General features: G+C 37.5%; 1 long non-coding RNA gene across 1 annotated transcript in view; it reads left to right on the plus strand.

The window, feature by feature from the left end:
* Positions 1 to 24362, plus strand: part of LOC141738711 (uncharacterized) — an 83680-nt gene that overhangs the window by 13362 nt on the left and 45956 nt on the right. The window lies entirely within an intron of this gene.

Genomic DNA, 24362 nt, shown 5'->3' on the forward strand with positions numbered 1-24362 from the left:
AAACTAAAGAAAAAAATGAGTAATTTTGTGCATGGAGATGCAGTCTCAGTAAAAAGACTAGAAACTAGTCCCTCTCCAAAAAACTAGTTTCCTTCTAAACCAGTAGATTTGGTTGGAATAATATCCAGAAATATGGGATTTGTTAGTTTGAACTCACACAGAGGACAGAATTGAAGTCCAGATCCTTACAGCACAAAGCTGGATATTCTGTTTACAAGACTTAAATCAAAGGGTTAATATGAGCACGATTTGACTGGACAAGGATGGTGGTTTCAGTGCCTTGCTTGCAGGCAGAGTTATGGGAAGTCTGAGTTATATAGGTCAGTTCCTGCAGTCAAGAGGTAGGGACCTGGCCTCGCCTTCCAAGCTCTGCAGAGGAGTACCAGGCTACTTCTGCCTCAGCAAGTAAGCCCTTGTGAAGGTGTTGCTTCAGTTTGGTCACGGTCTTTTCCACAGAAGTTGGGAGTGTAAGCCGATAGGTATTGCGACACTCAGCACCCTAGAGGGTCTGAATCCTGCCCTTCTTTAAGATACACTAGGTTTGAGCCATGTGCAAAAACTTTTCCTTGGAAGTCGATAAAGGGAATCACGGAACCATAAAGTAAATGGTGGGTTTGCTGTTTTTTTTATAATACTTTAATTGTTTTTGCTGGAAGCAAGGAGATATTTTTTTCTCTACCTTAAGCAAAGACCTGTTTATGTTTTCCATCCTTTGGCTAGTACATATCTCCATTGGTTAATTTACACAAAATTTACAACACTCGTATACTTTGCTTTAACCAAAATACCAAAATTTTGTATGCCATTAAAGTGCTAAATTTGTATTGCTGGTATTATGCAAATTTGCTCAAGAAAAACTTATCACTGATGCATTTACTGTTAAAGTATGAAAATACAACAATTACAAAAATAATCCTTGAATAAGACCTCTAATAAAATTTATTTTTTTACAGCTTAATCTCCTAATAAATTGTTTAGCTTCGAACATCCATTTGACTACCTGGCCAGCCTCAGGGGTGACACCATGTAGTGACATTTGCCAATGCATTCACTGACTTATACATAGACACAGACATAATTCTGACTGTCTGGAAAATTTACATTACAATTTTACATGTCTTCTTACTCTATATTTGCCTCCAAAAAAAATCACAGCATTTTGGTATAAACCAATTATTTCCACTAGACAAAACAAAAGAGAAATACCAGTTAACCTACCTGGAAAAACAGTAATGAACCTCTTTAATTATATATAACAGTCACTAAGGTACAGGTCAGGTCATATTCAAAGCTTAATTTAATTTCTATATATATTTATTTTATTTTTTTTTTAAATAACTAAAATGAATGAAATACTTAGGTTTTTTTGTGGGGGGTTAATTTCCCAAATATTTGAAGATGAGACAAAACAGAAATGGTAACAATGAAGAAAAAAATTAATGGCAGGAGAAAATCTTTGTTAAGGCAAAGGAAGCAACTGGTTTCTAGGAAATTAAAGTAGTAACATAAAATATAATTTCATGACAAGGAAGATTAATGTAAAAATGAAAAAGACAGGACAATTTAAAACATTATAAGGTAATTCATTTTTTTATGGTGGCATGAATAGAGCCATGTGACACTCACTGATGAAATCGAATATTTAAACAAATAATTTGGTCAGTGTTAGAAATGCAAATCTGTGGGCACTTTGAGATTTCTGTCCTAAACAAGAGTTCAAAGAGAAGATCTGCAGTGAAAGAGCTGAATAGATCAGGTAATTGTAGCAGACTTTTCACCTTCGGATCTCTGTTTCAAATTACAACCAAAAAAGTCATTAGAATCTGAAGGCTGAGATAAATTTGATTTTCCTAGTCCACTTGTTCCAAGTGAACATTTGTCCACATCACACTTATTATCCTGAACAGAGAGGATCGAACAGGCTTTGTTCCTGGATTACTTTTTAACTGCAAGAAAATGTTTCCTCTAGGACAGGATGCGCTTTACCTCTATGAATAGAACTCTTCCCTTTAGAGTTATCATTAAATATGATCTTACAAAAAAAAATTGAAAAGACTGGAGGGTTGCAATGAAAGTTCAAAAAGAAAAAGACTCAATGCAGTTCAGTTTAACACAAGGTAAAGATAAGACGTATAGACAGGAATACAATTGGTTTCAGGAGCGTTTGTATAAACAGTAGGATTTGGACAGCTGAAAATAAGGACAAAGAAGATCATAGACACCTTGAGGAAATTTTCTACTTTCAAAAATGCCACAGAAAAAGGCCCATGCAATAATACACATAATTGCAGAAGTAGTTTGGAACATTATAGCTGTTTCCCTCTTTTCTGTATCCTCAGTTTGGTTTTAGCTGGAGGTCAGAAATATTTTGACTTGATGCAAGTCTTTGCCCCCCTATCCCCCCCCCCACCCCCCCCCGTTTAAAGGCCACAAATATTTATACTAAAAAATAAACCAAAATACGAATTACAAAAAATAAACTAAAACAAAATAAAGTGTGGCATTGCTACTTGCATATGCACAGCAAATAAAAACATTTTTAAACTTAAATGTTTCACTCATTAAAGCAACATGTGAAAAATATGTGCAACCTTTAACTTCTTTTTGTCAGTATTCTCATTTTAACCCCACATATTATTCCAAAAAAATTCATGTTGTAACTTCATATATCGTCTTAATCACCAGTAAGGTTTGGTGTTTTGAAAAGATGGCTATACACTGGAGTTATGTATATAGCGTTGGTGTAAAGTGACAATGTTAATGGAATACATTTAAATTTGAGTAAGTAGAGAGTTAAGCTATGAAATTCAGAAGAATTTAAATGAATTTGAAAAGATAGTCCTGTCCCACAAATAGGAATTTGAATAAGAGTTAATCAAACAAAATGGTAAGAGCATCAGACACTTCCAATGACGTCAGAAGGCCATTGAAGAACAACGGAAGGTCTGACTGCCGTATACAGACCCAAAATACATAGAATTTTCAAAATATAGTACAAGGATCTTTATACGTGGTTATTTACAAGATCACCACAATAAGTCTTTCCCACATGCACACTGTCTTTCATGGTAAATAACCCCTAGTTTGTATAACTTTGACAAATGTTTTCACAGAACATGTGCTTGCCGGCTTAGATCAAATGATCTGCTATCTTCTGTGATAAACAAATGCTTTCAGGTCCCTTAAACTGGGCATCTCGTGAAAGCATGCTAGTCTTTACATTTCAGGATATACATATTCTTATACCAGCACTAGGCTGTCCTTTCTTGTCAGGTCTAAATCTCTGTGCAATGGGCAACTGCAGTGCTTTATTCTGAGACTGTGACCTTACAAACATCTCCCCACTATGACTCCTCTCTCAAGTGCAAACACAACCATTGCTCCACCGACGCATAGCTGAGATTGTGATGAACACAGCTGAGAACAACCAAAAACTGAACCTACAAAGGTAAGGTCAAACATTTGGCTTTAATTTGTGAGGCAGGGACAACTGAATGGTTTTGACTGATTTACTGTATGGAAGAAACCAGACCAAGAACCGAATTTCAAAATTCTGTCTGACAAGACCTTCAGCTACAACCTCTGAATTAGTGTATATCCCTACATCTGCAGGCTACAAGAACATGCTACCTTCCTTAAAGCAGGCAATAGCAAGAATTAGAAACACACACCCAGCTGCAGGAAAGTTACAAGCTCAGTCTTTATCCAAGGGATCCCAGTGCTGCAGCTGCTCAACTCAGCCACATTTAAAGGACTTGCAACACCACCCACCAACACACATAATCCTAGAAAGGCACGTTGAGGAAATAGATAAGAGATTTTTTAGTATGGAGAAGAGATTCAAACATATACTGAGAATGTTTCAAAATCAAAAAAACAAACTTGGTAAGAAGTGTGGTTTAGATACATCCTGAGATTAAGCTCTCTCGTCTCAGATGAGGGGAAGGGCGGAAAAATTGGAACCCAGCACAGGAAATAAAAATAATTTAAAGGAATGGGTCTGGGATTGTGGTCCAAGTTTGAAAATGAGGAATTTAGTGAGAATACAGAAATCCTAATAGTCACCTCTGCTCCTCAGTCTGAGAAAGACACCCATTTGTTATGATCAACTCCATAAAACAATCTGTAAATAAGAAGTTCTGAGATATAAGGGGCCTTGGTGTTGTTAAATTTGGGCACAAGCTCTTGAATTCGTGTCAGCATGTGGGCATGTACACTTGGCTGAAAATTTCTACTATCACAAAACATGTTTTCTCAGCATATTCTAGGTATCTGAAAAGCATCGGAGGATGGAATGCAGTGCCCTTTTGTATCATTTACCATAAGCTAAAGTCTAAATCCCACTTCAGTTTGGGTTTATGTGCTATTTTAAATTGTGGAACCGGGAAAGGTCGAGACTATAGTTCTACCCATGCGTTACCATGCTGGTCATTGGTAGTTAGTTTAAATCACTCCTGTACAACATGCTGGCTTTTGTGATTCCCAACTCCAGGAATGATGTCTTCCACATATTGCATATTCCCTGAGGCGCTGCATGTGAGGTTTTCTAGTAGGTCTAGCAATAAGTTCATGGGTGAGCATCCCAAATTCAAGAAAGCAATAATTATTACCTACAGGTTGTCTGGATGTCTGATGAGCATATACATCCCCATGGAGAAAAAAAAATAATGGAATTACACAATGGAATGACGCAATTAGTCCCAACCTTTACCAGAATAGCTTCTGGAAGCTTTGTTTATGGATTAACAGGTTCATAAGAACTTCCTTTATGCATTATAAACTGTAAAATACATCAAGAACTGAACTGGCAGCTATCTTCACCCACCAAAAAGGAATCTCAAAATACAACACACGGTTGTCCTCAGATAAAATTTTCTTTTTTTTTCCCCCCCGTCTCTCAGGAAACTGAAGAAATAAAATATGTTGAATAGCTGCTGAAGATTGCTGAGTATTTAAACTTGGGATCTTATATTCTAAGAATATGAACTATGATCCTTAATCCAGCCCAGTAGGAATGTTGCTTTGTTTACAACTTCTAACATGTTATGTGAAGTTTCCAGAAATAGACACTATTAAGAACTGTTAGCATTTAGACCAGTTAGTAATACACCACATGTTTTTGTTATGTAAATTTTTCCCAGCAAAATTACCATGCTTTCCTTCACACCAATGCTAAAATCTCCCACTTATTCTATTGCCTTTTTTCCCCCTTTTTAAATTTATTTGTAGAAGGATTTGGTTTTGTTCCTAGAAATAAAAATCTGAGTCCTGACCAAAAAAATAAAGGCAAATAATTCATTATGAAATGTAGTTATTATTACTGTCTTTGCCCATATAGTCATTTGGTAATTAATTTTAATGCCATATATTCACTAAATTGTAAGAAAATATTTCTCAAATAATTTTTATAATCCTTAGCTATTCAAAAACTGATCAGCTTAAATATTTGGAACATGATTTTGCATAATAGCTCATTTATATCATTGATTATTGTTCCTATTCCTAAATTGGTGTTTGTAATGTTTTTATTAGGAAACTGCTTAATAAAAAAATTGGCATAATAATTTCTATTGAAATTACTTAAACTTTTAGACTTAACTAAAACTTGCATGGCAATGAGTGATGAAACTAAAATCTACAGGCAAAAAGGATTCCTTACAACTTCTTATGAATAAAGATGCATGTTTTTGCCAAAAGTAACCAAAATATTTCTGGGGCAACTTTGAATTAAGCTTGTCTTTTCACTTATTGCTGCAGCTAGGGAACGGAAGACAACTTTGGGATTAGTGGAGTTTCTGTAAGAGTTTACAGACTTCAAATTTGTAATAAGACTGTGAAATATTTTTCTCTGCAATGTTTAATTTTTGTCTGATAAAAAGCCAAAGCAGTATAAAAAGATTTTTTGCAGAAGTGCTACATTTTGTTCGAAAAGTTTGATTAAAATTATTTTAGCCAGCAGTAATAGTACAAATATGTCTAAGGTGAAGGAATGTGTGTAGTTACTATATTACTATGGTACTATCTTACTACTGTAGCTAGTAAAAGATGTACATTTTAGACGTGAGATCAGAAAGGTTTAGGGTGGGGGTGATCACATAGTTTAACTCAAAGGAAAACAGCTTCAAACACATTTCAGCATAGGCAGATCCGAGAATTAAGCATGTGCTTACAAGACATATTAAGCAGAGGCCTGAGCTTTTTATATGGTGCCTGCCCTAGTTTTCTCCATCTTTTTAATTTCCTCAGAAGTACAGCATGCCCACAAAGTGTTCTTGTAGAACATTGATATATATCATCAGCAACCACAATGTAAAATATGCTTGCAAATGAAAATGATGAAAGCAAAATTGTACTTGTCTATATAATTTGCCTTGGGACACGCTTACAGGACTTTATCACAAAACCTTTCAGTGAGGCTGAGGAATAAGCATTAATATTAAGGGTAGTATTTTCAAGTAGTGCTATTTCACCTTTGCTGTTTTCAGTAATAGACATAGGCTCAGATAAAGAACTGTGTTTATGCCCTGAGCACACAGGTGTGTGGACACTGTGATACTGGATGCCACGGTATCTAGTAGTTTGACAGACATATAAAGGAGTGAAATCATTAATATCCAGATCCTGAGGTAGGCTATACGCACAGGAAAGGCACACTGACATGTGAGGGTTTTTAAAGTGAAAAGTTGGGGCTTTAAGGCTGTTACAGTGTCAAAAGGATGACACAGGGCCTTTGTGGATCAAAAAGCCCCAGGTCCCTTTGTGGAGCTTGCCACTCCCAACTACCGTGGCTCTGCTATCAGCTGGAGTTAGCTGTATAGGTAGGAGATATTAATATAAAAGCCTTTGGATACAGGCACCTTAGAAAATTCTGAACTATTAAACTATAATAGCTAGTGCCTTCCCCTCTTTTTATCTGTAGGGCGTTTCCTAGTAATTAGTAATGTTTTAGGAAAAAAAAAAACAAAACACAACAAGGTACAGATATTCAAATATTGTGTTTTGATGGGAAAATCACACATAAAGTAGATCGGTCTTAAAACTCTTAATGTGGTTATTCACCAAAATTCACTAACGTAACCTGATAACCAAATTGTTGAGTCTTGCCATTTGTTCAGTCTAAAGTCCGAGTTTGAAATAACTGTAAAGAAAATGCAAACGATACCTAACAAGTACACTACTGCAGTGTAGGGTGTAAATGAATCCCAGACTCATTCTGTCTGCAGTGATCTCTTGAGCTAACTTAATTGTCAACTTGTAAATGTCAACTGCAACTTCAGGTTGAAGCATGATTTTGATAGTAAGCAGCATGTTCCACTTTATTCTTCTCAAGACACTGATTTTACAGCACATTGGACACCTTCTTGGCCTTGGTCTAGCAAATAGATATAAAGAAAAAAATAATCAGTCCTTTAGTGATTTCTCTGGTGTTAAAGAGAAGATATGAATGACAGAGATGGAACATAATTGCAACTTCACAAAATCCCACAGCAGTCATTATATTTACTCTCCTAAAATTGTAAAACTCCCTGTGAAGACTGAAAACATATTTGCATCTGCCAGCAATCTTTGTTAAATAATTGTTCTCATTTTGCTTTCCACAACCATAGAGCAAGCCATGACCATTGTGCAACAGCTATGATCATTGTGCAATAGATTTTTTTTTTTTTTTATGAGAGTCTGGAACAGTGAATAATTAAATATTTGTATCAGAGTTATAATTAAAGGTGAGAGATGGAGCTATGCCCACCACAGAATGCTGAAGAGGCTGTATAAATTAAGCAATGTGGACTTCTGAATGGGGGTTTCGCTCCTAGACTGGGTATTGTATTTGGAAATATACCAGCAAAGATGTTTAGTCTGTGTCTGCTTTGGATGCAAGGCTTAGTCCAACACGAACACTCTGCAACAGCTTTGTGATTGGATGAGATGGAAAGGAGAACACATAATTAGTGGAACAAACATATAATTTATAGAATAGAGAGAGAGAACGTACCAGGAAACAGCATGTACAAATGATACATCCAAAAGCAAAAAGGGTGAGGGAGTGATAAGTTCCCTCAGTTTTGACGCATATGGTAGCAGGTAAAGTTAATTCTTTTTAAATAGTCAGCATATCTATACGCTGAAAAAATGAGTAATCTACACACCTGAGGTTTTAGTTTAGTAGTTCTCAATAACAGACTCAACCTATGTTAATCTCATTTTGTTAGTTAAATGCCTCAGGCTTTCACTTAGTCCAAAATTCCAATTAATCTAAAATACCACAAGATAGCATCAGGGTGGGAAAGGCTTGGCAGGGATCTAGTTTAACATGATATGAGCTGCACACATTAATGAGTCAGTGGCAAACGTACCAGCTAGATAAAACTTCTAATACTGACAGGCAGACAAATGGAAAATGAGTTGTGGATCTCCTCCTTAGTACATTGTTAGAAATTACCAATTTAACTCAGAAAATGGCCAAAACACATTGCAAAGCAGAGAAAGACAGTAGCTTTCTTGAAAATCTTATAGACAAAGAGAGATGGTGAGAAAAGAAAAACATTCGACAGTTGTTTATGCAGATATATGTTATAGTGTAATTAATGAAAAGAAAATAAAGCTACGAAAGGATTCAGAACAGTTGATCTAAAGGCAGAAGGAAGACAGGGGACAAAGTAGACTGTGATAAGCATAGGGTACATGGTGAAAGAAAATGTGAAAATGAGTACGAGAGAAGAGGAATAAAGGAACATTTTGCAGAACACTAACATGACAGTAAAAAGAATACATTACATACTATTGTAACAAACATAAAACCTACATAACAAGAACATTCTGAAGTCAAAACTTCAGTGTAATCGTCTCTCTCACAACCCACCCCTTGAAACTGTTCTACTTTGTTTGAATTGATAGTTTCAGACCATAGGAACACCTGTGTATTCACAGATTTCTAAACTTCCTACGTGGAGCGAAGCCTGTAAGGGCCTTCTTTTCACCTTTCCTCCCTACTCTTCCTCCCCGCACTTCCTAGCTGATGTGGAGGCTGGAGGTCATGGTGGGACTGAGTGGGCCTCTTCAGAGGGAAGGCTAACACAGAGCCAGGAAGGCCAGGCCGAGCAGATTGTGGTCATGGGCATCTGCAACCAAGGAGAGGACAGGAAAGCCTCCTCCTGTGCTTCTGGTTTGATGAGAGTAACCACAATGGCTTATGAAATGGGCAGAAGCCTACTTCCCATAGTTGTCAGTCCTACTTTCGTCTCTTCAGTCTTTGCTCCCTGGGCTCACTAGGGACCTCCATTATGAATCACTGTCTCTTTTCACAGTTTCATACTGCTCCTAGGGACATTTCTGGTGGAAATGCACCAGCTCCTCATACTAGTGGGCTTGCTTACGCTCTCTTCAGAACCACTTCTGTTGCAGTTGAAGCGGCTTCTCCAGCAGTTCCATGTAACGTAGATCTGGGACAAGGTGCTTTCTAACAGCTCTTATTTGTGCATTGTTTCATGGTTCCATTTGGTGTGCAGGGAAGATGGTAGGTTGCAAGGAGGGCCAAAAGCTCTCCATCCAGTCAGTCTCTGGAGTCAAAGGTAGAGAACACAGTATTCTCTGAAGAGTTGTAGATGGCTATAGAGTAGCATGTCTGTAGCCATCCCTACTCTGGAATCAACAAGCCACCTTTTCCACTGCAAAATAGCATGTCTAGGCTAGAACAACTCCTTTGCAGATGTTGTCAAAGTAGGACTTCTAGTAAAACAGCTTTGAAGAAAATGTCCCACCTGTAACCTGCAAGTCTACCTAAGCGTTCAAGGAAAAACAGGATTTTGAGTTTAGTTCCAGTGATGTGTAACTTACAATGATCTGCACTTGAGATTTCAGCAACAGCTGTTTGGCAAGTACAGATAAACAGGTGAAGGACAGAGACAAAGTGATTCTTTCTGTGTCTTTGTAACCACCTTTAAGTCGTGATTAAGAATGTTAGAGTGCATAAAGTGCCTTTTTAAGGAAGATGAGTTGTATGAGAGCTGTTGCACTGTATTCTATTGCCCATCCTTGATTAATACATGACTTGGTCTAGTATGTAACTAAAAATGCTCTGATGTGTGATAAACACGCAAGAGGAGTTTGGGGATTATTTTTTTTTTACCAGTGTCACGCCAGATAAAGAGCATTCCATCCCACTGTAGCGGTTTTGGACAATAGGAAGAATTTTTAGCCTTTACAGCACTGCTTTTACAGCCTTATCGTGTAATCTGTTTCCTGTGAGAATAATGGCAGGGGTTTGCTAGGCCCAGTTTTCCTTGGCAGCCATGGCTGCGGCAAAGGTGCGCCACAACTATGTCTACTGGTCTTGGTTGGAGGGAAGTCAAGAGTGACACAGTTGTTGCTGTGCGGGAGCGTTGCCTGGCTGGAGCTGAGCTATCAGGGGATAAGTGTTGGAAAGCTGCCAGTAAAAGAGCCGTTTCCTCCTGCTGGCTGCAGACAGCACTGGCAGGGAGAAGGCAGGAAAACTGCGAGAGCAGGGGGCTGGCAAAGGGTGCTGACTCACACAGCCGCCTTCTTAAAACATAGCCCTTGCCCTTTCCTGAAAATCCGTCCTCTGGTGGTGAAGCAGGAATCATCACTGCAAGACGCAACACCAGAGATGCACAGGGAGAGGTTATGATGAGTTCCTTGAGGCAGGGGGGAGGAGAAACACCTGTCACAGTATTCATCCAAATCACCTCCAGGACCACTGCACAGAGTAAATGTTAAACATTGCTGTTACATGTGGAGTAAAACTTATTTTCCTGCTCCAGATGGTTAAATCAAGGTTCCGCGTACTGGTCAGTGCCACACCCTTGTGGACCTAGCTCATGTTCCTTTGTGGGTTTGGCTATCTCGGATGACTACATAGCACTGGATTAATTTAAGTAATTAATTTTGAAAAACATTTTCCATATGGTATGTTTCACTTCACCAACTGCAATAAAATCATCCATTATTTTTTCTCCTGTGTACAATGCCACAGGAATGCTTTCCTGCCTAACTAAATGGTTGCATTTGCATAACTGCAGTTTGTAAATGGGGCCTCTTGAGATTTTAATATGAATATGATCCAAAAGTAGATATCTTTTTTTTTTTTTGGTAAAATCATATTTGGGGTAGTAATTTCTGGTGGATTAATTCTAATGATTGTGACTTAGGTCAAAGGTTTTTTTTTTCGTTTTTTTTTTCTTTCTTATAATTCAACATGCATATAAACAACACTATGCACCTCTATCACATCTTCTACGAAAAGTATACTATCTGAAATGCTCTACTGATCTAAGATCATCTTCTAATCTTTGTAAATTAAATACAAATTTGAAATTACTTTTGTCACTTCTGAGAGGGGCAATTGAACTGCTATTAAAGTAATTGACTAAGCCTGAAAATCAGGCTTTCAGATAAGTCTTCCTTATTTTCACTGAAGCTTGCAAAAAATATTTAAGAATTTCAAAATTATTTAAGACTTTTATATCATCTTTGCTTTATGAATGATGTAGTGATAATGCAAAACACATCATATTAGATTATAAAATATAATGGAAATTAATGAGCCAAGAAACATGAAGTAATTAGCATAATATGTTAAAAGTTTGCAAAGAAGTACTGCTTTCCGTGGGATTTTCTTTGTTAGAACTTTATTACTTCCACAATGCTGTATTTTAACTGCAAGGGTAAAATATAATATTTCTCAGGGGAAACTCTAGCCTTATCTAGGAAATGGTCAGAAGACTGATTTTTTAAAAATACAATTATTATTAATACATACATAGATCAAAAAATCTTCAAGATCAGGTAGCTTTTAACTTCACCCAGACTACTTCAGTCACCCAGAAGACGAAAGGTTCAGCAAAAGAGCACGAGCTCAGCAAGCAGAAATTCCATTACCCCGCATACAGCTGGTGGTGGTTTTTCTAGTTAGAATTTCCCACAAACAGTAAAATTCTATATCAACTATGTCCGCAAGCTAGGCCTAAATGTGGTGCAAATTTCCAGCAAAAACTCTAAACATGAATGCTGTTAATGATGCCACCATTACTTTTGTGACTTTCTATGTCACACTCACACCAGTTAACACCCTTTCTGTCAAGATACTCTTAATTTCCTAAAGCATTTTTGGAAACACATCTATTTTCACTCATACAGCAACTTACTCACAGCTTATGATGTGGAAGAAGAAAGGATTCATAATGAGAGTTAGTAGGATGGTTATTTAGAAACACCACCACCCTTTTTCAGATGAGGCTATGTCATTTTCTCTGTGTGATTGTAGAAAATTATTTCAGTTGGCTGAAAGTTCCCATTCTCTTCACTGAAGAAAGGAACCAAAGTGGTTTTCAGGCTGCACATTTACTACTGCATTTATCTGTGCAGGACATGAGTCTTAGGTTAGCTAGTCATTTCCACTAGTGATATTACTGAGTTGTATTTGTCCCTTAGCACAGACCTGCAAGTCCACTGTGGTATGCAAGGCTTCATGGACTTGACACTTAGTCTTCTGTGAGAATATCTCAAAATTCCTAACGCCTCACTAACCAAAATGTTCTGAGAGCTGGTTCACAAAGACTTTGAGAGGTTTGTTTCTCCCAGACTCATAAATGGTTTTGGATCCTTCCTGCTTCCGTCTCAGGCACTCCTAGCTCTGGGAATGTAGAGAAAAAGCTTGGTTCCTTTGGAGAATTGCTCTTGGAGTCTGATTTGTACATGGAATAGGTGTGTTAATTGATTAAAGGCTAATCTCCATAAAAACTAAGGGCTAGTGGAAATGGACAGACAGAAGAACCACAGGAATGTCAACTGAACTAGAGATCTATTAAGTGATGCCAAGTGGGGTTTACCAACAGCAGATAGGAGTAAGTATGTCTGAAACAGAAGTCAGCTCTTGGAGAATGGGCTTTTTAGCCTGAAGGAAGGGCAGCAGCAGCACAACAGCTACCGGTGGCCTTCTTTTTGCCCACCTAAAACTTGCAAGTGAATGAAAACGTTAACCAAATCACTGAAGGCTGATCACATAATGCTTAGAAACAATGTAAGCAAGCTAAAGACTTTCATTTTCCATTATGGTTCATCAGCTTGAAAGACAGAGATGGTGCAACTCTACTATATGTTTCATATATTATTAAAGAGAAAAATACTATAATTCACTTCGTGTTCTGCCAAGATTAAGGCCACAGTTTAATACATTGATTAATTTTTGTATAATACTCTCCTGTGTATCATTTTCCGATCAAATTTGATAGTAAAATATTTCCAGATGAAAGAGAAGTGTGTTTCAAAAGATATATTTTTTAAACAAAACCAAACACAGTTACAATAAAAACATCTACAAATGTTAGAGATTGTTTCAACATCATTTTAGCCAAGGCAATTCCTGAAGTACTAATCTACCTGCAGTGCAAGAAAAGGAAATTTTTCATTTTCCTAGGGCATGAAGAAGATACATTAGGCAGTGTGAAAAGTTGGTTAGATTAGGACTAAAGCAAGATGAGTCATGTCAAGAGAGGATGTCTTCTGTGTTTACATTCTTGCCTCACAGTGACTTGGCTGAGGAACAAGGGCACGTCAGGCTGGGAAAGGGAAATGTAACATGTTCAGTTGCAGCATACATGTCTTTTGGTGGTAGCAACCCCTGGGAGCTTCCTTCACTGAGAAACCTCCTGTGCAACCACACTGCCCTGTCCTGCGAAAAGCCCCTCCTGCCAGGAGTGTCTGGTGGCCAGAACATGGTGGTTCTGGACAGGTGGAAATCACACTGAAGGACTTTCTGGAAAGAAGCGCAGGTAGCCACACTTTTGCTTCCACTACAGACTCTGGGAATGATTAGGGGTGGAGCTCGCAATTCAGGACTGCTCTTTATGCCTTGAAATCCCAAAGTGAGGATGTTGTGTTAGGTACAACACATGCCTTGAGTCTGGTGTACAGATAGGGATAGGGTATAGCCAATACACTATAGCCAATACTACAGCAAATCTGTAGGAACAAGATCTGGCAGTTTTCCCTCATGATACTCTTTTTTAAAAAAAGACTCAGGACTGACATTATAACCCCTGTGTCCTTACAGCCAGGACCCTAGATGCCAAAGAAAGGGACTGGAGTTTAAAAAAGAAATAAATTTAAACAATAATATTTCAGAATTCTGGTTAAAACATCAGCTTCCCAAGAGCTCCCAAATTAGAAAATCTTTAAAATCAAGGCTAGCTGATAGTCTCCCATTCCACTTTCACATTGAGAAAGCTCCTTGTTTTTGCTGTGTTCTGGAGGGGACTATTGTTCTTTCTAAACTTTCGCTGCAGATAGGGATTGCAGACAAAGCTAGGCCTACTTCCACAAGGATTAAAAGTAAAGTTTTTGTCCTAAAATCAGTGACGCAAGGCTGAAAGACTAGTATGGCTTGCAAACAAATGGCAAGTCCTGTGGGTTTCAAGATGTATTTTTAGAAGAAACATATGCTAATCAAGATATGCCCCACATAGTTGAAACAGCATGATTCACAAGGGAACTTCATTAGCCCCAGAGATGAGTAGTATTGCAGCTCCTGGGAGATCCAATAAAATAGGTGATTTAAAAAAAAAAATAAAATGCATTCTCCTAGCTAATCCCCATGGATTTCCTAGAATTTTTTTGCTTCTGTTCTTCTCCATTACTACTTTGCTGTCACACAGAAGAGAGATTGCCATCTAGGAAAAGAGCAGCAGTACTCTCCATTCTGCTTAGAATGGACAGGCAGATCATTAATGCGGTACGACAGCAGAGTGAGTATGTCTCGTCTTCAGCAAAACAGACAGGCAGGCCACTCATCATCCAAAGGGGGCTAGACAGGTAGGATCATAAAATGCATCTAGACCATAAACTCAGCAGATTTACTGGAATAAAATCAGTCATTAGTTTGTAGGCAATTTGGAATATCATGCCTTGATAAAATAATGCCTTCCATTTCTGAACAGATAAATAACAGGAAAAAAAGGGAAAATGTAGAATATTAAGATTCATTTTGTTCAGACTCCATTTTTAAAAGAGCAATGATTGATAACTTATGTAATGCAAGAGCTATTGTATTCCTTTTGACACATGATAACAGTTATGACTGACGTTTTTAAATATAAGTTTTGCTTTTTTTTCCATATAAGAGGGTATTTTTAGAAAATGGAAATGCACTAAAAGGGAACAACAGCCAGAAAAAAATGAGCATTGTGCCAGACTTTGTACAGCCTGTGAGTTTGGTCTTGAACAGAGAAGCCAAGGGGCAAAGGGGCTGCTGTCAACTTGCAGGCTTCATTTAAATCCTAAATCAGCCTCCGTGACAGGAGCAAATTCTGAGATACCAGACCAAATTCACTGCTGGCAAAGTTTCAGAGAACAGCCTCAGGGCACCAGTGGTGATTCATTCCTTCACCTGAACTGTGAGTAAGGAAAGCTGTTCAGGAACGGCTGGGTGTAGGACGAAATCACTATTTCTTTACTCTCAGGTCTGAAGTCTGACTGACTGCCCATAACCCATTTACCTTCCAGAGCTCACTAAGGCCAAGCTGGAGAATATTTACAACTCCTAGCTTTCTCAAGCGCACCCCTGTGCTGTAGCAGAGAGAGAATTTGATATGAAGGCTCTTGCTGGGGTGAGAGACCAGTGGAGCTGGTCCGTGGCTGCTTGCTGGGCTTTGGGCCAAAATCACCCAGGGTAGGAATGCTACAGCTAAAGCCAGTCAGGCTTCTGGCAGCAAGAAATTATCATGTGTCCATGGACCATTAGTCTCATTAATCCAATTCTCCTTAGCACTAACTGAAGAATTCCTCTATTCTTAGACAGTGAGGTAGCTTTTCTCTGTGTCTATTAGGGAATTAGCAAGGCCTTTCCCTTTAAAATAATTAGTAAGACCTACCCAAAGTATTTTAAGTTTCCACATGGCTGCTTCTTCAGATGTATGTAGGAATTTTTTCCATGAAAATAGTTTGCAACTGGAACCCAAACTGAAGCCTATTTGCTAATGCTAGGCACTTTTTTCTGAGGTTGTTCACCAGATGCTCTGTGATTTGTATCTTTCAATCTAAATAGAGCTAAGATTATAACTTGAATTCAGAGATGGACAGCCAAGCTATTTTTTTTTTTCTTTTTTTTTTGTCAATCAAATGATTGCAGAATAAAACTTCTCTGTTTCATTTTGCTTACTGAGTGTAGAAAAATGATAGTTTATGCTTTGCATTGCTGTTCACCTGAAACTTACGTTGCAGCGTTAGATGTATATTTTCTTGTTCACTGACTCCAATTAATTTCTCACTGATACCTATATTGACTAATATTCCATTTCATCAGGCTTGGACACATCTAATTCCTACTAGTTTTCATCTTTAAATGTGTTGTCAGCTCCTCTGTGCCATTTCTTAGTGCTATGGACTTCAAAAGGAGTGTTTCAGTAGCAGCTGATAAAAATAAATGTTTCATGTTAGACCAAAAACTAAATGGATTTTGCAATAGTAAAATTTTACAAATACACTAAATGTTCTCTACCCTTTAATCTGGTTATTTCACTTGGAGATATTTTTGATACAGCGCATTACTAGCAAAATATCTCTTGAAAGTATATTTTATTACCTTTTCCCATTCAAAAATCATTTTAGGTTACATCGATAACAAAGGAGAATGACAAAATCATTTGACTTGCACACTTATTAGAAACGTAGGAGCAAGAAAGGATGCTTTCTACTTCATATTGCATTGAAACTTGAAAAACAACTTGTAAGGAGAACAATAAAACTTGTTGGTAAAATGCAACCACATTGCAATGTGTTAGAGCTCTATGGTTTTGAGAATCTTACCCAAGAATTTGGGTGTATAGGAGAGCTAGAGTTTGTAATGGGAAAATACAGAATACCCAAATACTTCTCAAAATGAAATTACTTAAAACACAAGCTAGTCTACTGAGTATAATTCTAACCATTCATGTTTCTAGAAGTTGAAACAATTGTAAAACAGGCCAGAAATCACCAGCTTTGTTGATTACTTTTGTTTGAACAATATACTTTTCCAACAGTACTATTTTCCTTACTGCTGTGTGTTTGAAGATTTGTTTGGAAGATTTTGGATTACAGTACTGTTGGAAGGTTAGCTCCATGAGCCGCAGACAACAGCAACTGCTGCTCTGTTTACATGTACATTGAAATAAAGGATGGAGTTTCCTGTTGTAGATTATGTAAAATCCAGACATTGTGAATCAAAGGAAGCTCCTTTCCCTGGTATCTCAGTTGAGATCTGATTAAAATATTTCGCAGTCACTAAGGTTGGACACAGTTTTACTGACAGTCATTCTTGGCAGGTTTCCTGGGGAGCTCCTGGGAATGTTAGTCTTCAAGGAGTAGTGTCTGCAAAGGCTGCAGAGCTCACGGCTCACTCGGCACAGCTCGCATGGACAGAAAGCTAAAGAGCACCAAGGTGCTTGCACCTGGGCCACTCTGTCCTGTGAAAATGGCCACATATGCCAGTTCCTCCCAACCCAAAAACCAACCCCAAATCCCCAAACCCCCCTACCTGTTCTAGATGATGAAGTATTGGCTGGTTTTCTCCATATTTGTACAGACAATTCGCATCTTACAACCCAGTATTAGGAAACTGCATGTGCTCCTTCTCACTCTTGTGTATAAGAACGTCACAGGAAGGGCAAAACACCGCCAGAGTGGACTGCATATAATCTACTGACTTTCCAGGAATTCTTCCATTTAACACAGCTGAAAACACAATCTAAGAAAGGGTTTTGTTCTTTCTGTTTTCGTTACTGCAATAAGAACTTAAATTTGTGACAACTAAAAAAAAAAAAAAAAAAAAGAATACATGGCACTGGTTTTAAGTGGACACTCCACACTTTAGAGTACTACAAAACTTCTATGATTCTCAAATAAGAAGCACTGTATACGAACACTATAATTATTCATATAAACCCTACTGTTGAACAATGAAGTTTACCATCACTTTAACCCTACTTTTAAATAATGAACTGTAAGGGGAATTTTAAAATATATATCAAGAAAAATAACTGTTAGACTGTGGATTCATTTGGCCCATGACTGAAACAGCTATTGAACCATTTAAATGCATACTGCCATCTTCAGTTTCATTTTAAATAACTTAGCTAGAATTCATTGCATCTGGAAGTCCATTTTCGTCTTGTTACAGATTTCTTTCTACTTCAGCTTTTCTTCTTTTTTGCAGTTCTCTTTTCTGTTAGTATATTTACATTCATGACATTTTCAATTAATATATTCCTCTCCCTTCGAACTCTTTCAACTTCAGACATCACACTGTAACAGCAGAATATAACACCCAGAAATGGTGAAATGTTATGTACATTGACACGCAGTAACTAACTTGAGTCAAACTAGCAGAGCTTTATTGCCAATATGTTTTTTTAATTAAACAAGAGGCTCAGAATTTTTTATTATTTTTATCTGACATTCCAATGACTGGCTTATAGAATATTTTAAAAAAACTGCTTTACTCCATGTAAAGGAGATGAATAAAGGCTACAATAGACAGCAGTACAAGGGCTCCACAGATAGAAAAGAAATCAGTCTCTGGGGACAGAATACATCTGTAAACTCTTCACCTTTTCTTACTGAAGAATTTTAAACTTGCTTCTTTTTTCTTGCCTTGGTTTCCTGCCCATGGTACCTTTTCAACTCTTATAACATTTCTGGTTTTGTTATGTATTTATTTTTCAGTTTCTAATCCTTTTTATTGCTGAGAGATAACCAAGATCAAATAAGGTCCAAACCCAATTTTTTGTCCCTCTCCATATGGTACATTTTCACAGTTATATCATTAAAGTGGTCTCCTAATTTACAAATTTAAAGTTAAAAATTATTCTAAAGCTCAGACAACTGATGGAAACAGTTTGAGGTTTGCTTTTTTTATTTTTCCCTGTGGCGTTTTTTTCACCACCAGAAAGCATCTCTAATAAGAAAAATGTTCAAACACATACTAAAATCTAAATGTGTATCAACTTCCCATAGAGAAAAAAGCAAAATTTAGCAGATATTTCTGTTTTTACTAGAATGACAATTACTTTAATGTTTTCAGCACTCATCTTTGCATACACCAGTGCTATCCTGCTAAAACTGGGAGGTTCCAAAGGATGTGATCTCTCTCGGCCTGCTTTTCATCAGTCTGCCTGTCTGATAAGTCTGCATGTGCCTTATTATGTATAGGTGGCTATCAACTAGAAAACTGCTTGGAAATGTAGGAGATCTGTCTTACAGTCCTGTAGGCCTCACCTCTTAGAGAGGTACTTGCACGTGTATTGCAACTGAAGGCAGTTGGGTATGTAAACAGCTAGTAGTTAGACTGAATGGTACTTCAGGATCTAACTTCCATCCGTTTAAGTCCCTAAATATCTTTCAGGATCTGGGCTATAAACACTTGAAAATATTTTTGTTTCACTATTGTCTTAAAAGTCTGAGTTGTATGAGTTTATGGTGAAATCAAGTTTCCTTTCCTTGCAACCAATAAATACACTGTATTTTTAACAGGCTGTCTGTAGTGATTTGCTACATGATTTCTACCTTTTAAAAATTCTGATACTGAATATACTCTTTGAGCTATCTATACGTGCCATGCTGGGCCTGCTTTTGCTTCTGAAGAAGTGAATTTCAGAACCTTGTTCGGCTTCATTAGATGCTAGGGCTGTCCTAGAATAATGTTTATGTATAGCAGGCCAAAGGGAAGATGCCTCTGCAGCATCTACGACAGATCATGTATTCTCTGCCTAATGGCACTGCTATAAATGTCCTGCAAGTTAGCAGGTTGTTAGCATGTGAGATACTTTCCTATACGTTTGCATGCATATATATGTTACTGTGTTTTGATATTAGTGATGTTTCCTCATTGCTGTGCTGTATAATTGTATAATATTGTATAATATGATATAATTAAGGATGTCCTATTTACAATTGCCATGAGAATTAATTGTTCATCTTTGTTGCTTGGACAGGCTTTCCATAAAAGATGTAAGAAGCGTTTATATTTCCCCTATATGCTATACTGCAGTGAAGAGCTTGTTATGAATCACTCAATCAGAAGGCAATGTTAGCTCTGCAACATAAAAGCATAGGAATGGCAGGCCTCTTCCCATGCAGGAAAGATACATGGAGAATCATGGCAATAGGAGAAGATGATGATGCCTGGGAAAAAGCCTCAGGGCAAAAGAAATGGGTGGAGAGAGGAGGGAGGATCAGCTTATAGAAATGAACTGGCATGGCTCTAGGGGTTTTTTTTCACTGTTCCATTTAATTCTATCACAAAAACAAATGATGACTGAAAAATCTTCCCAAAAAAGCTACTGCTTTCTAAACAGTGGTAGCACTGTTGGGAACTATGTTGAAAGTGAACACTTCTGAATTTCAATGGGACCTTTCCAAAGAGGAGAATAACAGTCCTGTACATTGTCTAATTTTGGACCAGACACCTTATGAGGGGAGCTACCACACAGCTAGGAAAATAATCTGCAGCCTGTTACAGAACAAGAGAGCAACTGTTTGTAGGAATATGAAAGTACTGGCAATGAAAAACAGAAGAGAGAAAACAGTTCTCTAAAGAAGCAAGAAGGAAATTTACATATATTAAAAAAATATGTGCAAATGTCAGAAATCAGCTGGTCAGTTTATAGAAGATAGGGAGTAATTCAGTTTGTACCCTGATACCTGAGAAACTGGAACGAGAAAATTAATTAACAATTTGTCTAATATAATTAGGTCAACTTAACCTGGAAACAATTTCATTTGGCAGAAAGAAATGAACCAATACTCTATTGAGGAGAGCTCTGGAGAGGATTGTGTTCTGATTAATGAGAAACTGAGACTCTACAACAAGCAGCAAAAGCTTTGGACCCAGTTCTGATTTTAATTACACCAATATGAATAAGACTAACCTTGCTAAAGAGTTTTCCAGTGCAAAAGTCAGATCACAAGCAAGTCATTCAGACTTCAAGACCTACCTGAAAGAGGACAGCAGTGAGTAGCAAAGAAAATTATTTGTTCTTATAAATTATGATACTCAGAAGAATCATTATGGAATTTGGAATAAAAAAATAAAGGCAGTTTTTTATTCCCAAAGGGCATCAGAGAAACTGAATTTCCTAACAGGAAAACAAAAAAAAAAGTTGTTAGATACTATTTATACTGCTTCCATGACCCATAATTTGTTTCTCATGATGACCTTGATTATGGTATGTTAGCTTACATACATCAAAAAATTATATCTGAGATAAATGTGATAGAAGTGAAAAGAAGGAGGTTGTGTTTTGTTGTGTTTTGTTTTTAATTGGAAAGTTCCAACACAGCCTAAAGTGATGTGGATCACAGGATGATTTCCTAGGTAGTACAGCACAAACTCCATAGATAGCACAGCTGTAGATCTCATCACTGTACTAAACAGGGGGAAATTTTGACTGTTATTGTCCATGGCCTCTGAGTTACAGTTTGGGAAATAGAATGTGTACAGAGAATTGTAGGGTTTGAGGGGTTTCTCTTCAAAAAGAGACTCTGCATCTACATAATCCATGAAACCCACACAGTTCTGCCTTCATTTTTTTGAACAGCCAGTGTGTCACAATCTTGCAACATGTTGCCACTGCCTTTTCTTTCCCAGTCTCATCAATTATTTTCTTCATATTTGGTTTTTTTCTGTGAGGTCTTGTATCCTGGCCATATTGCCAAAGGCTACTAGACTGTAACCTGACCCGTATGAGAATTTCAAACAAATTGTACTCCATAGGAAAAGCATGAAAGAGTCCTTCATGTTCTTTGGAATAACAAATGAAAACAAAGGCAAAAGATCATGTTCGTCTCTTCCATGCTACTTTGAACACATGCTCAAAATGCTTACAAACTGAAATGCTTCTACCCAATACAGCCACAACAAAGAACAATACTTTTTAAAGTGGAGTGGAAAGCCATTTAAAGTGTTATATGCAGAAACATCAGTTTATCAATTTTCTTCATTTTCTGTGGGTTTGGAAGTTCAGCACATGTGACCACATTATTCAATGAGAAATTTCAAAGAGAAATTTCACAGATTTCATTGGATACCTTCATAAAATGGAAGTGAAAGTAGTAAATGCAAATAATATATTCATGTTCATATTAGCTAGAGATACATTCTCATTTTTAATTGCTGTCCAATCCACAAAAGCACTTTAAGCATGTACTTACTTGCTTACTGTATTACAAAGTTTTAACATCAATGGTCCCATTGGGACTTTTACCATTGACTTCAAAGCGAACCAGATTAGGATTTATACAAATTTGGCCAGTAACACTGCTTATTATTAAAGACCTTCTTTTATGTTGCATAAAACTTTGCCAGACTTTAACCATTTAAGCTGAAATCCCATACGCTTCATAGCTGCCTCAGGCTGAATTCTTCTGGAAAAATCCAAACAAAACCATTCAGCCCTTTTCAAGAGCTAGGACTGACTAGGCAAGAAGACGGGCACAGAGAAACCAGGGAATGTGAGTGGGACTGGGGATGCCTGGAAGAGGAAACTCAGATTGGCAGTGGCAGAAGTAATCTAGGACTACAAGGAAAAACTAAGACAGAGAATCAAGAAATATATATTAGAAAAGGACAAGCCTGAGGAGCTGGGAATAAAATATTATGGATGCAACAATATGACTGGTAAAAGAAACCATGAATAGGAAAGACTGGGAAACAGGCATTACATGAGGGAAGTTGGAACATGAGTATGGGCTATGATGCTGGAACAGCCTGTGGTGTTGCAGCACCATCTTCTCTGGAGCTCGGAGCAGAGCCCTAAACTCTGTAATCTCATTGTTCATTCCTCCTGTGGGCAAATAGCCATAAAAGCCACGAGCAAAATTGCTCATTTTCCTCTACGGCTTGTCCATGGAGAGGATAAAAATTTGTTAATTATTCCTTTGACTTCATTAGCTTTGGTAAGCTTAAATTTTTTCTTTTATTCCATTGGTTTGAATAAGGGATATAAATATTCCAACTTCAAAGACCCATGCAGGTGTCAATATGAAACTACATCACAAAGCTTAATTTTTCCTCATATCTTCAAAAAATTCTCACCTCCCTCCTAACTTCACTGATAATAGAGCATTATTTCACCTGTGAAATATCAGATTTAGGGTCCAGGAAATTGTCCCCTTGTGACCATGCAATTCCTGCTGCTAACTAAACTTTTTCTGGTGAGGAGTAGGTACCATATTTTAAAGAAAGACCAACAACAAAACAAACAACAAGACCATTTGTGAACCAAACAGGACACCTCAGGAAAATAATAGGGAACAGAAATTTTGGATTGTAACCCAGACCGTTCCTAGAAGTTCCTACATGACTGTGAAGGAAAGTGGGTGTCTGATTAATTTGCTTCCAACTTGCGTATTATCTTCCCTATCACAGAGTGAGAGGGTTAGGTCAACTCCTCGGAAGGATACGAAGTTGCTCCTTAGATCATGGATAGGCAGAAAAGTTTGCCACAGACTGCAGAGAAGAGCAGAACAAAAAGGCAAACGACAGCAAGAGGCTGGGAGCACAAACCACTATGAAGATCAGCGAATGGGCCAACATGCCTCCAAGACAATGAAAAGAGAAAATTCCTAGGAACCAGCAGGGACTGTGATTTGTTGCACAACTGACTGACAGCAAGCCAGGACCTGTCTTCAGGGACAAAGCAAGTGTGGATTTTTTATTTCTATTCTGTTTCTATTTCTACTTCATTTTTTAAAAAATATGCATTGTAATATCTAATCCTAAAATACCTAGAGATTTGATGGGGTTTCTTTGAGGTTTTGATTTCGTTAGATTTTTAATGATTTTTATTTTTTTTTACTTTAAAAACTCTGGGGAGCTCATCATAAGCAAAAGGTCTAAGTAGTTGGCTGAAAGATCAGCAAATCTGGTGCATGATGATGAAACAGGCATTTAAAGGACAACTACTGATTTTGCATTCCTTGACTCCTAAACAGACGGATTTCATAGGAAGAAGACTGATAGATCTACTCCCTCCCTGACAAACAGTACCATCCCACCTAGTCCCTAGTCCTTGTGTTGTGCAATGGCATGCTGTGGCTGCAGTGCTGTAGCTGCATTGCTCTTCTCCCTCTCTTGCTGGACCACTTTTTCCACTGAAAACCCAATGTCTTATTGAGGGGTATCCTGAAAACTCTTTTAAAAGTAAATGAAATCAATGGAAGCCAGGACTTTGAACTCATACTTCTCGTTGAGGGCTGTATGTTAATGCCATGAGTCATGTGCTAAAGAACTATTGTTAAACACACAATATTAATGGAAATGTTTGACCTTAAGCACTTTTTGCTTCAGCTTCCCCTCTTATAACAAGAAATTT

The sequence above is a fragment of the Larus michahellis genome, chromosome 1, assembly GCF_964199755.1.
Source record: "Larus michahellis chromosome 1, bLarMic1.1, whole genome shotgun sequence".
Classification (NCBI taxonomy): domain Eukaryota; kingdom Metazoa; phylum Chordata; class Aves; order Charadriiformes; family Laridae; genus Larus; species Larus michahellis.